The sequence below is a fragment of the Lissotriton helveticus genome, chromosome 3_1, assembly GCF_964261635.1.
Source record: "Lissotriton helveticus chromosome 3_1, aLisHel1.1, whole genome shotgun sequence".
Lineage (NCBI taxonomy): Eukaryota > Metazoa > Chordata > Amphibia > Caudata > Salamandridae > Lissotriton > Lissotriton helveticus.
This window is the reverse complement of record NC_136061.1, coordinates 773,355,655-773,373,341: the sequence shown is the minus strand read 5'-3', so window position 1 is coordinate 773,373,341 and position 17,687 is coordinate 773,355,655.

Here is a 17,687-nt window from a genome sequence, read left to right as displayed (position 1 = left end):
TTGAGTCTCCCATTCGTTAAGTGCATACACTCTGCTATTGGGTCATTTAGCCCCGGGGATTAGGCCAATGCGACAGTCAAAACACCTATATGCTGATAACTGGGTTGCTCTAACTAGATCAAAGACATCTTTAAAGTCTTGGAAGACTTTGGGCAGTGATGGTGTAGCGACAGAGCCTGTGGTTACTGCACTCTGTAAGGGGGAATACCCACTCTGGTGCTGTCTCTAGAATGAATCTTTGGGATATGACAAGATAACCTCAGAACTAAGAATGTCTCCGAAGGTAGATGTTTCTATAAGATCAAACATTAGCTGTCCAGTGTGGCTATTAGCACATTGTAGAGTTAAGGGTTCTGCCCAATATGTAATGAGAATGGAATGGAATGGAATGACTGTTCAGAACTGTCTACTGCATGCACAGGTTCAGGTTAATCCTTTAGCACCTTAGCAATTCCTAATTTACTGGCCAGTGTCAAATCAAAGAAATTCCCTGTGGCACCAGAGTCTAATAACATTGGAAGAACCGGTCTCTGAACTGAAAATGATTGTCACATGATGGTAAGGTGACATGGTACTCTGATAACTGCATTTGCAAGAAACCGGGCGATCTGGTGTACTCAGTCTCTTGACAAGTCAACCTCCATACCAGCTAAGAGCCTCAGTTTCCCTGTTCTTCGGTTATGTGTAGACAAGCTACGGTCATACTCCGTTTCATTAGCCGTACTGTACACTCACGGGCAAAGTGCCCAGCCTTACCGCAATACAGGCCTGAGTTTAATTTGAGCCTTCACTCTTTTTCTTCAGCAGACAACGATCCTCTGACCCCACCAATCTGCATTGGTTGAGTGTACCTTGTCTTTCTGATGTCCAGATACAGCAGTCGCAAGATGTGGTGCTGAGAAATACCTGAAAATACTTCTTCCCTTTTTATTTTCTTGCAGGGCTTGAAGCGGCAAAATGTGTTGTCGGAGATGTGCCAACACTGTGACTACAGAAGGCCATGAGGGCCTGGGCGGAGGCTCATCAAGTACTGGCAACAACAGAGGATGGGAATGAGTAGGATGATATAGAGGAGCAGGAGCAGGGCCAGAATGCAAGCCCTGAGATGCAGCACTCAGGGTAGGGGGACGACTTGTCTCCTGAGTTGAAACGCCCTGCCAGAGCAGAGCGCAGTGTGTCTTCACAAGGCCTGTCCCAAGAGGAACTGGCAGACAGGATGGCTGAAAGGGAATTTAAGCTGCAAATGGCCAAACTCAAGTTGGAAGCAGAAAAAGAAAAGACTGCAGCTAAGAGAGCATTAGCAAGAGAGAATCTGGCCATTTAAGAGAGCATGATGACACATGAGTTAAATTTCAGAGAGCTGGACATCAGAGATACGCAAGCAAAGTCCAGCAACCATGGTGGCAGTGTCTGAGGTGATCAAGAAAGTTAGCATACCTAACGATCTGGTGCCCAGCCATGTGGTTGAGGATGATATAGACAAGTGGTTTTCTGCCTTTGAGGTGGCCTTTAAGATGAATAGGGTCCGAAAAGAGTTTTGGGGGCATCAATCTGAAAACACATACTTACAATGGAGAGGGATACCTTGCTTACACTGGAGGTGCGAGATCTAGGGCCAGATGTACAATCATTTTTTTAGCTCGCAAACGGCCCGATTGCCACCGAAAAAAAAAATTCTATGTACAAAACCCTATCTTGCGATTTGTTAACCTATTACCTGATCACAAAATGGGTTTGCAATTTGGTATTAGGAAGGGGTATGTTGAGGCGTCCCTTCGTAGTAGTGACTCACAGTGGTATGTGGGAATGTTTTGAGATGCGGTCGCAAAACATTCCAAATTTACCGCCTATTTCAAGTAGCTGGTAACCCATTCTCAAACTAGAAGGGGTCCTCAGGGGACCTCTTCCCCTTTGTGAATGTTTGTCAAAATGCTTCTTAAAAGCAGGCAGTTGTCCCACAGACCACTGCATAATCTTAAAAAATGAAAAGAAAACGTTTTATTTTTGTTTTTGAAACACATCCCATTTTGCTTTAGGGAAAATAGGCTGCATTTTTGTAAAAAAAAAACATTGCTTTATTTAAAAGCAATCACAGATTTGGTGGTTTGCTGACCCCATGTGGGAACCATCCCTGTGATTTTAGCAATTTCCATTGGGTCGTAAATAGCGAACTACCTCATGAATATTAGCAAGTTGGGTCAATTTATGACCCACTGGGAATCGCAAACAATGTAGTACATCTCTGTTTGCGATCACCTAATAGCAAGTCGCAAAAAAATGCTATTAGTTCATAACAAACACAAAGGTATGTACACCTGGCTCCAGATGAAATACATCCCAATGGAAACCATCTTGGTCATTCATTTTGGACACACCCCAGGCTCAGGGACTGCCTGCCAAAAGATACAGAACCAATCTTGGGTGCATTTCCTTGGTTATGCCAGCATAGCACTGAATGCTTAGGTGTAGGGCAGCTAAGGTGATGGGTTGTTTATTCTGATACTGAGAGAGCATATGTTCAATGTCTGTTTTATAGAGCTGAGCCATCACCTAGTTGATAATTAGATCACTGACTCCAAGAAGTTTGCTAAGGAGGTGGACCTCTGCTTTAGCGCCATAGAGTGGCCAAAAATATACCTGAGTCTGATCACCACAAGGGTGGCCAGGGTCCCAGCAGAAAGAGGTGGGAGAAAAATTTAAAAATAAAGAATTCTCTAAAGGCACTGAAAATAATTCCCAAGGGAACTACAGTAACCAGTCATTGACTGAACCTAAAAGAAAGGGGATCATTGACAAACAGACAGGGAGGTTTGTCTCCCAATGTACTAAGCATTACCAATAGGGCCACTCCAAGAGAGACACCAAATGTCCCAAAAGGGCACATTCCTACACCAGTGGACAGCCACCTCCTTTGGAGAGTATAGCCCTTGGGTTGGAGGTGGTCCCAATTAGCCTGGGGTAGAGGACAGAGTTTACCTTAGTGTCCCTGGGAGATAGGGAGATAGTGCCAAACGTCCACATGTCTTAAAATACTTCCAAGTACAGGCAGTGGGGCACCATCAATAGGCATAGGGTAGAGGCTCTGAGAGACACAGAAGCCAGTATGACTACTGTGAAGTGTCACCTGGTGTCCCCAGAGCAGGTCATCCCTAATACATCCCACCACGTCATAGTCACAGACAACCATGAGTTACTACCCAATGGCTCTGGTTCCCTTTCAGTAGGGGGAGGGTCTCAGGTTCTCTAAAAGTAGCTGTGATCTCTGCCATGCCAGTATACTGTATGTTGGGCAATAGCCTAGAGCACACTATCTATAAGGAAGAGGAGCTCAGGTCCCACCGGGAGGTGTTAGGCTTGCCTAAATGGGTCTGTATGAATACAAGGTCCATGGTTGCCCAAGAAGGGAGTAAAGGAAGTCTGGAACAATGGCTCAGGCAGCTGCCAGGAAGGGAAAAGGCAAGTGGCACAGAAAAGCAGCCCCTGAACTTCCCATGTCCAGGTTGACAGGGCGCCTGAGGAAGTCACCCCTGAGCCTACCAGGGAAGACATTGTCTAATTCATTATGCTCAGGTGACCTACTTGAGCTTGATGAAAGGCAAGTAGAGGGTGGACCTCCAGGGAGAAATTGTGCAAGGTGCAGAAAGAGTGAGAAACTCTAGAGACCCTGAGGCAGAAAGCTGAAATCCAGGTAGTAGATGGTACCTCTGGAGTTCACCTTATCTATTGGGAGAATGGACTCCTATACAATGAACACAACGTTCCTGGACCTGGGACAGCCTGTGTGCTGGTGGCCCTTCAAAGTTGCAGGATCCTCCTGCTGGGGTTGGCTCATGATACACCCCCTGGCAGAACATCTGGGTCAGAACAAGACCTTTGCCAGACTTGTCCCTAAATTCTATTGGACCAGGATGAAGACAACCTCAGATACCTTCAGTAGTCTTGTCCTACCTGCCAGGCCAGTGGAAAAGCAGGGAAAAAGGTGAAAGAGCCCTTGGTTTCCTTGCCTGTTGTTGACACTCTCTTTGAAATAATGGGAATTGTGGGAAATAACTTTAAAAATCAAATTTTGACTTACAAACCATGATAGAATTGCAACTGAGAATGCATTAAAACTGTTGATGAACTGTTTTCATATAGAAAGGACACATAGGAAAATGTGGTAGCTTTATAATGTAAAACAAATCCTTTAAAATGCCTTATTAATGTTGCAAAATAATTCATTCATTAATAACACTTAGGGAAAACATGGTTACCTAAATGTGTATGATATGAAAGAACAATGGGAATTATTTTTTACTAATCTATCATTCCAAATGTGCCCCTTTAGAAGGCCCAAAAGCCTTTTTTTTTTACTCTTGCTCATATCTTAATTGACGTTCATTTAGAACATTTTGCCTAGCACCAGCAAATTACTTAAGAATGTGCTGACTTCAAGCGTGAACAAAGAACTCAGCTATAACTGTTAGAACAAATAACGATTCAGATATATTTTATGCATGCCTCACCAGTACATTATTGCTAGTTTTGTCCCTGCATAGGCGACTCGCTTTTGTATTCGCAAAGGAAATAGAGGGCATCTTTTAGGTTAGGTAAGAGGTTCTCATGGGAGTTTTTCTCCATGTTACGAAAGTAGGCAACAATGAATTACCAGCGTGAATGTTTACAGCTGAAATCAAGAGAAGAGGCATCGGAAGACGACGACACCATCTAATGAGCAGCTTCCATTAGAGGAGAGCTACTAATGGTCCATAAGTTTTGATACGTTATTGTGTGATTATATATTAATAAGTATTCCTAGCTAGATAGGGTAGAGAATAGCTGAATAGAATTACTGAATTAAACTACGGAGGCCATCAGCAGACAAGCAGACTCCAGACTCCCTTGACTCTGCAGAGAGTACTTTCTTTCCTTGGTTACCAACAGATAATGCTAAAGGTGACTTTACTCTTTACCTTATCCAAACATTTCTCTGATCAATGCTACTGCACTGATATTTTGACGGTTGCTACTGCGACAGACGGGAGCTCGGCTGAGTGTCCAGAATGACTCTTCATTAGAAGTTCTATCTTGCAGTTTTCCGAAAAAGAAACTCTTCATGAGTTCTATTTAGAGTAGAGTAGGCTCTTACTAGTTTAGTGGCAATTTTCCTTTATGGAACACTTTGCATTGATATATGCTGTCACTAATCAATCTTTTATTTGGCATTTTGGTAAACTGGGCTCATCTGAATGTTGATGACAAACAGTATTAATCCTTTAAGTTAATCAAGTTTTTTAACATTCTATTAACCTCGCATCACTGACTGAACATTAAGACTCTAACAGTTGATGATGTATGCATGATCTGAATTTCTAGTTCCAGCTCCATTCGCACCACAGTGGCAATGGTCTATTGACCTATCGGGAAGCCATCAGGATTTCCAACGGACGAAATTTGTGAGTTGGGGTGTTTGGTCTTAAGTGATCCTTTGGAAACCCTCAGAGAAGAAAATTTACCACAGCATCAACACTGATGATCCCTTGTACCCTAGACAGCCTTCGGCAACAGGTTTCACATGGTCTTGGTGGACCACTCCACACAATAACCAGATGCAATCCCTCTTAGGTTGATGAGTGCACCTGCAGTGGCCAGGATCCTGATGGGGATTTTTACCCAAGCTGAGTTCCCCAAAGAAGTGGTGTCTGACCAAGCATTCCATCCATCATATTGTTGTTTTTGCATTTGATGCACTAAGTGCGCTGAGTATGCCCAGAGGTGGGTCCTGGGCTCACTGTACCACTGTAACCAAGCTATATCTTGCTGAAGAGCCTTAACTAGGGTGAAACTGGTTCTAGTTTCCTTGTGTTCCGGTTCAAGGAGGACCTGGCCTGGCAGTACTGGCTGGATTCTTCCCATGAGGAGCAGGGTCAAGACCAATTAATATATGGCTGGATCCAAACTGAGCTGGCATGGTGGGCATAAAACAATGTATTGAGATGCGGCCTGAGCGTTTAACAGCGGCTAAGAGTAATTCAAACATTCCATCGATCACCTTGTTGTTTTTGCATTTAATGCCTTAAGTGCGCGGGGTATGGCTGGATGTGAGTCCTGGACTCACTATGCCACTAGAACCAAGCTATACCCAACTGAAGAGTCCATAACAAGGACAACACTGGTCCTGAGTTGCTTGTGCCTCAACTGTTCCCATGAGGTGGAATGGTGGGTGAAAAACGATGGACTGGGATTCAGCCAGAGCGATTGCCAGTGGCTGGGTAATATTCAAGCCTTCTATTCAGGAAACATGGCGGCAGGCTGCACCGGTCGCGGGAGCTCCCGGACGAGGCAGAGAGGAGACGAACATAGAGACAGGCAAAAAGCTGGTAAAACCACGTGGACTGTAAATCAAATCAAATCAAAATTGCCATATTTGATTTTTGATTGTAAAAACCATAAAAGCACTGTAGAGAAAGGTAAAATCCATTATCATAATTCATGTGAATAAAAACAGAAGTGAGAGTAAAAAATACATTAAAATGAATTTACAATAGCTTTAAAGATTATTCTAGATCAATTCATTGAAGTCCTATATCTAATGACAGTTTTTAAAAATGAATACACAGAATACATAGTCAGATCATCTTCCAGCATTTGTAATCTAAAAGAGCTATTCTACATTGTCTCAGTCCCTATGTACGTATCATGGGAATTAAGAATCTTTTCCTCGGTAAGGTATAAAATTTACAAAAAAGTATGCAGTGTAACGTGAATTGGGCAGAAGTATTATCACAGGGACATTATATTAAGTTTTTAGACCAGCAATTTACTTCTGGAAATGTAACCAGTCTAAAAAAGGTCCCCCCCCCCGGAATCGTGTGAGTAGCATGCGAGAATAACAGCTTTGCATCTGAATCAAGTATGGCTGAATCCCCTGTCCTTGGAGAATCAAATGATTCTCCATGACTGAGGTCTTATGTTGCTCTGCCAGCCAGTGTTTTCTCTCTAAAAAGTGTAGGCAAACTTCTTTCAGCTTCTTCCTTGAGACAGTCTCTAAGCTACTTGGGGAATCAAAATATTCAGGATGTCCAATGTCATTAGATAGTTTCTTTACATACATAATCCAGGGGATTCTTGAGACCCCCTGGAGGTTAAAACATTCCATGATTATATCTCTGTTTAAGCCTGTCTCATCGGTAGACCATACCTTGTGCCATAAAAGAAGGGGATTAACTTTTATAAGGTCTGAAATATAGGGTAAACCTAGTTCCTTGTGGCACACATAAGTAGAGGTGGACCCTGGGGCGGCTAATAGATAGTGAAGAAAGTCATTCTCACAAAGTTGTATATTGTGAGGTTCTATTTTCCCCCATATTCATGCCCCATATATCGCCATGGAAACACATTTAGATTTATATATGTCCACTAACACTGGGACGGCACGTCCCCCCAATTTATTAGCAAAGTTTCGAACGGCCCCAATTGCTTGTGAAAAGGCCAATTTTCTGGCTTGGGCCGCCGAGGACCAGGTCCCTTTTTTGTCAAAGTTAATGCCCAGATACGAAAATGTATTGGTTGTATCTATTTTTGTATTTGAGAGGAAGATTTTACATGTAGAAGTTTTTTTGGTGGTGCAGCACATAGTGAATGTCTTGCTTATATTTATGTTTAAACCTCTATCGGTCATATACTTGGAGAAATTGGCAAGGGATCTTTGGAGGCTGACTTGAGTTTGCGCCATAATTACTGCATCGTCTGCATACAAAAAGATGGGAACCGGGGTGTTCTTGACTTGGGGGTAATCCTGCTTGTCTTGAATGAGATGGGAAGATACACTATTTATATATAAGTTAAATAGAAGTGGTGCGAGTATGCAACCCTGTCTGACTCCTTTGTTTATGTTAAACTGGGAGTGCACTTGCCCTGGTTCCCAAACCGTACCCTCGCCCCAGCCCCCCGATAAAACTCCTTGATAAAAATCAATAGATTTGGCTCTATGCCCATTTGCAGTAATATGGTCCATAATTTGTCATGATTTAGACAGTCAAAGGCCGAACTCAAGTCAACGAATGTTAAAAACAAATTTTCCTTTTTGGCCGCTACATACTTGGCTATGATCAGTGCTAAGTTAAGGCCTTGCTCAGTTGTGTCAAGTCCTGCCCTAAACCCATATTGAAAGTGGGAAAGTATGCCTTTATCCTCCACCCATAGTTGTAATTTGTTAAGTATCACCCTACCGGCGACCTTCATGAGTTAATCCAATAAAGATATTGGGCGGTAGCATTTTGGTTTGCTGCGGTCGCCTTTCTTGAAGATAGGGACCACAATAGTCTCTTGCCATGTAGGGAAAAAGCCTTTTTTGTTACAGCTATTTAGGACATTGGTTAAAAGTGGGGCCCATAGTTCGATGTTAGATTTGTATATGTCTACTGGCACCCCTTCCGGTCCTGGGGCTTTCCCTGCAGGGCTCCCAATGATGGCAGTTTGGACTTCTACCAATGAGAATTCGATATTTACTGGAAATATTTCCTGGGGCATGGTTTCATCTCCTCCAGTTTCACCTAGTCTCGCATTCTCAGATAGGGCATCTGCCTGATAGAGTTCTTTAAAATAGTTGACCCACCTATCTTCGGTGATTGCAACTTCTATCATATCAGTTACCCTGTCTGCGAAGAAAGGGACGTTTACGGCCTTCCAAAAACCAATATTATCTTTGGTTAGGCAAGCTTGATGTAACGCCTGCCAAGCTTCCTGTTTCAATTGGGTCTTGCGGTTTTTGACTGCACGTTGTTATGCAGTTCTGGCGAGTCTCACTTCAACCAGATTTCTCTGATCACTTTTTAGCGTCATTAATAAGTGAGCGTGGGCCATGCTACAGTCCGAGTCGAACCATCCTGTGTAACTTTACCCTGTTTCATTTGCCCTGAGGAGTTTACGTATTTCCTCTGCAATTTTAAGGAAGGCCTCAGTGACTAGGGCATATTCGCCGGACACAGTAAGACATGTCTCAAATTAATTATGTTTGTTTTTGATAAGAGTTTCGAAAAAGGCCACAGGCTCTATTTTGTTCCACTTTATAGCGGAACCATTCATCCTTGTAAGGCATATTTTGTGACTATATAACGTTTCTATTAAGTTGTCTTTTTATTACTCCCTGCAAGAGAGAGGGATAGGCTATTAGGGAGGTGATCGCTCATTGCCATATCACAAGTTTTATAGGTAAGAACATAGGAAGAATACCGGTTAGATATCAGGGCAAAATCTATTACTGAGTTGCACCCCCTTCCTATGAATGTAGGCTCAAAAGGGACCGAGGGAGAGCACAGTTCATTAGCAAAGCCCAAATCTAGTCGGAAGGTCAGATCATTAAAGTAATTGCCCAGGTTCGTATGGGAGAAGTGCGTGCAGGGGTCATCTCTACCTTTGCCCAGACCACAAATGCCCAGATGGGGGAAACATCCTTTACAACGCAACTTTTACCACGCAGTGCTTTTACATCGCAACTTTTACAACGCAAACCATTACAACGCATTGCGCTGGGGGGCGCTCTAGGATAGGGAATAGATTTAATTTACTATACAACACCTTCCCTACTATCCACGGGGACTGGCGTTGGAATAGTAAATTAAACTATTCACTATCCAGCACCCCAAAGCGCTATGCGTTGTAATGGTATGCGTTGTAAAAGCATGCGATGTAAAAGCATGCGTTGTAATGTCATACATCCCCCAGATGGCTATACGGGCATAAAAAGCAATTAAAATCGGCCACCCATATGACACATATATCCCTGAGATGGTTTTCTTCTATGTTCCTCAGGTTTAGGAATATATCCTCTAAGGTCTTACTTACCTCCATTTGTGGGATATTATTGTAGAAGTTTATCAGAGCTATTTTTTGTCTACAATCAGCAGTCATCTGCAGTATCTGGTAGTATTCTGACTCTGTGTCAAATCTTACTATCCAATCCTTGAAAAAATTTGATACATAGGTGCAAAGCCCCCCTTTATTCCTTCCCCTTTAAGATCGAGTAGCAGGAATGTGGAAGGTGTGGTAGCCGTTAATATGTATGCCCTCCATAGTCCCACACTCCTGTAGGCAAATAATTGGGAAATCCTGCATAAATAATAAACAGCCAGGGTCCCTTATCCTAATAGGCAGCCCCGCGACGTGCCAGGACAACAGTTTGATGCTATTATCCCACTCTGTGTTGTTAATGTTTATACTATCATTTATCTGTTGGGGAACAACTCCCGATAGCCACTATGCCGTGCCAGTGGATGCAAATTATGTACTCTAGCTTGTTGATTATATTTCAAGGATTCATCCCTTACTGTTATTTTTGGGATTATATGCATCTTATAAGGGGAATCACCCTTATTCTGTGTGTGTTGATTATTTACATTAACAACGTCAAGGTAGATCGCTTTTTCGTGGCTCCGTCAGGACTCCGGGCAGAGTGAATTACGGACCTTCCTAGAACCATATTAAGACTTTTTTTTTTTTTTTTCATAGTAATGTCTTGTGGTCTCTTCTTCCCTCATCATTGACCAGGGACTCTTAGAGGAAGGGATGCTTAAAGTAAGTCAGTCCATCATGTCTAGTATGCTGTACCTATTACTGATTGGGAAGCCAAAATCTGGGCCACAACCCTCGGATTCAGGTCTGTTTCTGCCGTAATTTACACCATGGTTCCCTCCCAGAGTACTTCCCTGTGGGGCAAAATTTGCTCTGTGCGTTTGGGGGCTATAAAAGTAAGCAAGGTCAAGAGGTTGAATTCTTGATTTCAGCATATGAGACCACTTATCACAAATATGTTGGACTACTTGCATATTGTCAATGTATATAATAATGCAATCCCCTGGTATGTTTTTCCTGCCCCTACCTACCCACTTAACTCTGCGTACAAACTGGATTTTACTGTGGATATGTGGGGGAAGGGGTCTATTAACATTAAGCCAGTGAGTAGTTTTATTTTTCAGTTCTACAAATGATTCCACAATACCCTTCCCTAATGCGGGGACCCCTGTCAAAACAACGACATAGGGGATGGATTCTGGTGGCAAATCCATAGTCGGTAGGGGGCACCCATGGTCATCATTTATACTAGTTTCACTGGTTCCGTTCCCACCCCACTGGCTGACTTCACTAAGCCCTTCTCCCGCCTTCTGACTTAATGCAACATTTCCCTTAGGTATGTCCATTTTTTCTGGGTGCTTGCGATATTCTCAAGGCCCAGTCCTCTTTCGGCGCTCCTCCGGGTATGGTTTTCATGGGATCAGGTGTCGGTATTTGGGAGTTAGAACACGAGGCCAAAGCGATTCCTGCGTCATTTTGCGGGAGAGGTTTATCTTTAATCACCGTTAGAGGTAATAGGTGTTTCTTCTTATTAAGCTCGAGGCTAGATAGAGTCAAATGCTCGACTTCCTTTAGTCTTTCTTCAATTAGTTTTAGTCTGTCCATGATGGGCTGCATAGAAGAGTTTAAAATTCCACTGACTTTTACCCAAAACCTCTCATCCAATGCAGCCGAGGTACCAACAGGCATACTTGCAGGTGGATTGTTTAATCTCGGTGTTTGTAGTTCAGGGGTATTTTGTACGGCAGATGTTGAAGTATCACTATTTTTAGTTATGGCTATCTCTTGCTTTTTACCCTTTCTTGCGATCCCCCAGTCTTCCTTTTTGGTATTGCACCAGATATATTAGGTTATTTAGATGGTATAACTACGGTTGAAACCAACGTTGATGCACGGGTAGACACTCCTTCACGCAAGTTGGTCACTATGTTAATGTTTCTTTGGATCTGCGTTTTGGGGAGCCCATCAACCATGCTGTTCATCGTACCCACTGTTGTTTTGTCACTGTTCAGGCTTATGGTTGCAGAGTCGTCAAGAGCGGTTATATTTTTACTTCGATCGGGGGTAATGGACAGCACAATGTTGCCCAGAGAGGACCGTTTGGTAAAAGCCGGATCTAGGGAGACACAACGCTCAGTTAGGTCGATTTCACGGGCTAAAACTGATGTTGCTCTTACGATAAATTGGTCTAATGTTCCGGCCACTGTGCATCCATAAGCAGCCTTCTTCCCCCTTCCAGAACGACTAGCCATAACAGATTAGTTCAATTGCTACAACACACCAGGTACGGGGAGTATAGATGACAAGTAAGAATGTATGCACTTACTGGCTCTGCCCGATCTCCGACGTTAGAGTGGAGGCCCAGCCCAGCCTCTCCAGCCTCGAACAGGCTCAAACGGGCACGCCCTTGGCCCGGGCTTCGCCCTCGCGCGAACCGCGGTGGGGGAACTCCAGCGGTTTTTTGTGGGGGGTCCTTTGTGGATATTGGGCAGAACATAGGAGTTGTAGTTAATTCCACTCTAGTGTCCCCCTTGAGTGAACAGGGTCCGGTGACAGGCTCTGTGGTGTACCCTACAGAGAGAGAACAGGCAGCACAGAAGGGTCGGGTGAGGAATCGGGGCCAGCTGAGATCACCCCCCCCCCGAAGGAAGAAAGACAGAGGAGGAAAAGGAGAGGTACATGGGGTGGAGTTACTTAAAGAAGCTGCTGCTGTGGCCATAGTTTCCACTAAAAAGAAAGCCTCAAAAGGCACTTGAAAATCCCGGCGGTGTGGGCAGAAGGAGGTGAGAGCTCCAGCGAAACCCCCCCCCCCTCTCTGAAGGCATACTTTAAAATCATGGAACAGGTCACAAGCACTTAAATTGCACAAACTAGGCAAACTATGTGGAAGAAAATGATGACGCAAATGGACCCTGTTTCTCTCCCTGTGGAGAATAGGTTTTCTGTATTAGCTGGGTTATCTACTACTGATGAAGGGCAACATGATGTAGATGCCAGGGTGCCAACTAGTAGCATTGCTGCGTCTGAAGTTGGGCCCGGTATATCCGATAGTTTAAAAGCAGTCCTAACCTTAATCCCACTCTTAATACTAATCTCATTTAAGGTACCAGCTCTAGTCCCCCATCATGGCTCATGTAAATTCAGAACCTCCCCATGGCGGAACTGTTCATTTAAACCAGGGACAGAATGGAGGACAGGACAGGAGTGTATAACTAACTGAAGAGGTGGGGGGGGGGAGAAATCCATAGAAAAATTGTTTTTGAACTTAAGGCAGGATCTCTTTATTAAATTTGAAATATCGGAGTCCAACAACAGGGGGATCCATGATAAGTGTGACGCACTAGAAGAAAAATTGGATATAATCATGGCACGCACCTGCACCTTGGAGGGGGAAGTCAAAACTTTGTCAGGAAATGTTTTGAAGAACTCTAAACATATTGATTGGTTAAGGTAACAGAATTGAGATTTACAAGAGGACCTAGAAAGATTAAAAATCCAATCTCATCGCAACAATTTGAGGTTCCTACAAATCCCAGAGGGGGCGGAAAAGGGGGATGTTAAAACCTTTATTTGTGCCTTATTAAGAGAGATCATGTCAGATCGACTGGACATTGAATGGGAGAGAGAGAGAGTCAGAGGGCACATCGAGAGGAAAACTCCAAGAAAAATCCTTTGAATTGTACTATGAAAGAGCTGATATTATCAAAGGCAATAGAAGAGGGCTCCCTTAAACATGATAGCTTTATGTATCAGATAAGATAAGATCTGACCTTGGAAAAAGGACAGCCCAGCGGCAGTGGGAACTAGGTACAAGGATGAAGGAGCTTCGAGAAAAGGGGGCACAGGTACAATTAAAATTCCTGGCTAAGTTGAAAATAATGTGGCACAATATTAGTGACCCAGAGGAGGTAGATACATTTATACAACAGATGAATAAATAAATGAATAAATAATGTTATAGAATGCCTGATACATAAAGCTATAAAAAGTATAAGAAGTAGTGGGTTGCCGGGGTTTGCATCTTTTTTTTTTTCTTTTTTCTGAGTCTGCCTCCTCAGATTCTGTCCTCGTAGATGGGAGTTCACAAAGGGCGGAATGTATCACCCAAGAGGTAGAAGGGGGGTTTTGTGGGGGGGGGGAGTGGGTGGGGCACTGGGTGTGGGGAGCAGTGGGAGAAAAAAACAAAATAATGTGCACTCATTGCTGCAGTTTTGATCTTTCCCTTCAAAAGAACTAAATGGGTTTGCGACCTATTATGTCCAGGAAAATGAGTACGGATAAAGCTAAGATAATTAATATAATAACGTGGAACGTAAAGGGCCTAAGATCCAGAAAAAAAGTGTCACGAGTAGAAGAATTCTGTAAGGTTAGTGTAGCTCAAATAAAACTACTACAAGAAACCCATCTAGAAAGGATAGAGTGCAGGCAGTGACAAGATTTAGATGGATACAGGCAGTAGTGTGTTTTGATCAGAGTGGTAGTTCTAGGGGTGTTGCTATAATTGTTAAAATTAACTATGAAATAAGACTACTTAAATATGAGGCGAATTGTTCAGGAAGGTGGTTAGTGGCAACGTTTTCAGTATATGGTAGGCCCCTGGTCTGTGCTGTTAATTACGGACCAAACAATGATAACCCAGATTTTCTGGAGAAATTGGAGTCTTGTTTGTTGGAGACAACAGCTCCGATTGTTTTAGGGGAGATTTGAACCTGGTTTTAAACAAAGGATTAGACAGGATGTCGAAAGCTAAATATAATAGTCCACACAAATCTTTCTCTAGATTAACAATCATAATGAGGGAATTTAACTTAGTAGATATATGGCGGATATTAATGAAGGATAAGAGATAATTAACTTTTTATAGTAAAAAATACAGACACTACTCTCGTATAGATTATTTTAAGTTGATCAGGAGCTATGTGGAGAGGTGATGGAGATGACCCTTATTCCGGCTATAATATCAGATTGTTCTGCGGTAGCATTATCTTTAAAGTTTGATCAGCCAGAGGAGTCTAGAAGGTTGACTCTGGATAGGGTAATTCTTCTAGATTAGAGGGTTATCGAGGATTTAAGGGATAAATTGGAGAGCTTTTTGAGTATTAATAATGGTTAAGCAGAAGAGGACACGGTCTGGGTTGCTTTCAAAGCATATCTAAGGGGGGTCCTAACATCTAACATGGAAAGGAAATATCAAGCAGAGAAGCAAGATAGAGAGAGAGCCATCCAAGAAATTAAGAATAAAGAGGGAGAGGTACCGAAGGAGTCCATGGAGGATTCAAACAGAGTGGGGGCTTTAAGTAAGGAGCTGGAGGGGCTACAAGCCGTATTTAGAGCAAAAACCTCTCTGGATAGGTGGAATGCGAGCAAACTTCAACACTTTACTTATGGTGAAAAGTGTGGCTCACTATTAGCCTGGAAAGCAAAAGCGGACCGGGCCAGAAATATCATACGAGATTTAATCAGTGGTGAAAAGTGAGACCTTTTAAATATCAATCTAGAGTTGTGCAAGGAGGCTTGCAGATATATGCAGGAGCTGTATAAGGAAGATATTGCACCCAGCCAGGTGGAAATAAAGGAGTGGCTTAGGTTGACAACTCTCCCTCAGCTATCCTCTGATCAATCAGAAACACTAGATGGAGAGATAAAGGAGGGGTAGATAAGGGACCAGTGCACAAAAATGGTCAAGGGAAAGGCAGGTGGGCCGGATGGCCTCCCCGTAGAAGTATTTCTCTGTATTATGGATATTGTAACCCCCGTTCTTCAGGTTTTATTCAATAAGATATATTTGGGTGGAAAAATGGTCACTAATTCCTGTTTAGAAGCTACAGTTACTATGATTCAGAAACCTAATAAGGATCCACAAAAGATAGATTCATACATGCCGATTTTGCTGTTAAACACAGATTATAAGATCTTTTCTGGAATAAAAGCAGCCCGGCTGGCTAGAGTAATACACAAGGTTATTCACCCCAACCAAGGATGTTTTATCCGAGGGAGGCAATTGAACTAGCTGACTTTCCAGTTATTAGGAGCTATTGATTTGGCGGTGGCTCGGAAACTGGCACTGACAATAGTTACAGTGGATGCAGCCAAAGCCTTTGATCCGGTACACTGGCCCTATCTATGGGAGGCTTTGTGAACTTTTGGCTTTACAACAGATACGGTATCGGCGAATCAGACTTTATATCAAGGCACCAGAGCTAGAGTTTTAATAAATGGGTGATTGTCAGAATGGTGTGAAATTTACAGAGTTACAAGGCAGGGCTGCCCCCTTTCCCCGCTTCTTTTTAATATATACATTGAGCCTTTAATCAATCTGATTAGGTCTGATATGGCTATTTCCCCTTTTATATCTATTACCTTTGAAATTAAGCTAGGGCTCTATGCAGATGATCTTTTGCTCTATACAAGCAATCTGCAAGAGGCAATCCCAAACTTGATGAGGAAGGTGGAGGTTTTCGGTCACATTTCAGGGTATAAAGTGAACCCGGGGAAAACTGAAATTATGGACTGGAACCAGGGGGTGGTAAGGTGTGGGTCAAAGAATCAAATAAGATACCTAGGAGTTCAAATAACCCAGAAGATGGAAGATATTGTAAAAATAAACTGAAAGAAAGTTAGCGATGATGTTACAGGTTTACTTTCTAAGTAAAAATGTACCTCTTAACATTTATGGTAGGGTCAACCTCATGAAGATGATTATCCTGCCAACAGTGGTGTTACTGTTTAACTCTATCCCATTGACCTTTCAAGTGAAAGACATAGCAAAACTCCAGGGGAGTAAAGGGAGTTTTATTTGGGCATCAAACGGTCCCAGGATCTCCTGGAAAAAACTATGTAGGAGATTAGATAATGGAGGATTGGCATTACCAGATATTCTTGTATATTGTTATGCTTTCCAATTTAAGAATGTCCACATGTTGGCCAACAAAGTAGATAATTCATCAATAGGTGCATTCTTTGAGGCATTATTGACTGATAGACCGGATGGACAAATTGGTTTTCTTTTTAAGTACCGAGTTCCTACATTTTTTTTAAAGTGTGGGTTAAGATTTTTAGGTCCACCCTGAATACATGGATGTATGTACAAAAAACATTAAGAATTCCATATTTTTCACCATGGGCACCAATTATGTAGTTGTACCAACAGTTTATTGACAAGGTTCAAACATTATCAATTCAGTGCCTGGTGGGCTAGGCAATATTGGGCAGAGTTGGAAGATGATAATTCAGATCAAATAATGAGAACTGGGCAATGGCGTAAAGAAACATCGGTTTGGTATTGGGTTTTGGTGGGGGTAGATGAAAATATTGAAAATTAAGTCTATAAACTGTGGGGTGAAGAGCTTGATAATCGAGACCTGATGCAAAAGTGGAGGAATTCATATGTTACATTGCGAAAAGTAGTACAATCTGCACCACTAAAACAAAGCCACTTGTTCAGCACTTATAGGGTATATTGGTCCCCTGGAAAACTCTTGAAGGTTACTGGTAAGATATATACATGCCCCAGGTGCATGCAGATGGAGGGTGATGATATACACATGTTTATGACATGTTCAAAAGTTGTCCCTTTTTGGAATGTGATTAATGTTTTCCTGGAAGAAACAATTTGAATACAATGAAAGGTAACAATCAGTTTAATCTTCTTTGGATCTAGTTTGGATCAAGAAATGCAAATTTCTGCTGTAGAATCCAATTTTGTGTTTTTTGTTGTTTTGTTAGCAAGACAGGAACTTTGTAAATTATGGAAGTCCGGGAACTCTCCAATTTTTCCTGAATACTTGAAGAGTGTTATAAATATAAGTGAATCTGATATGGCGTGTGATCAAAAAGCAGAGAGAGAGTAAGGGCAC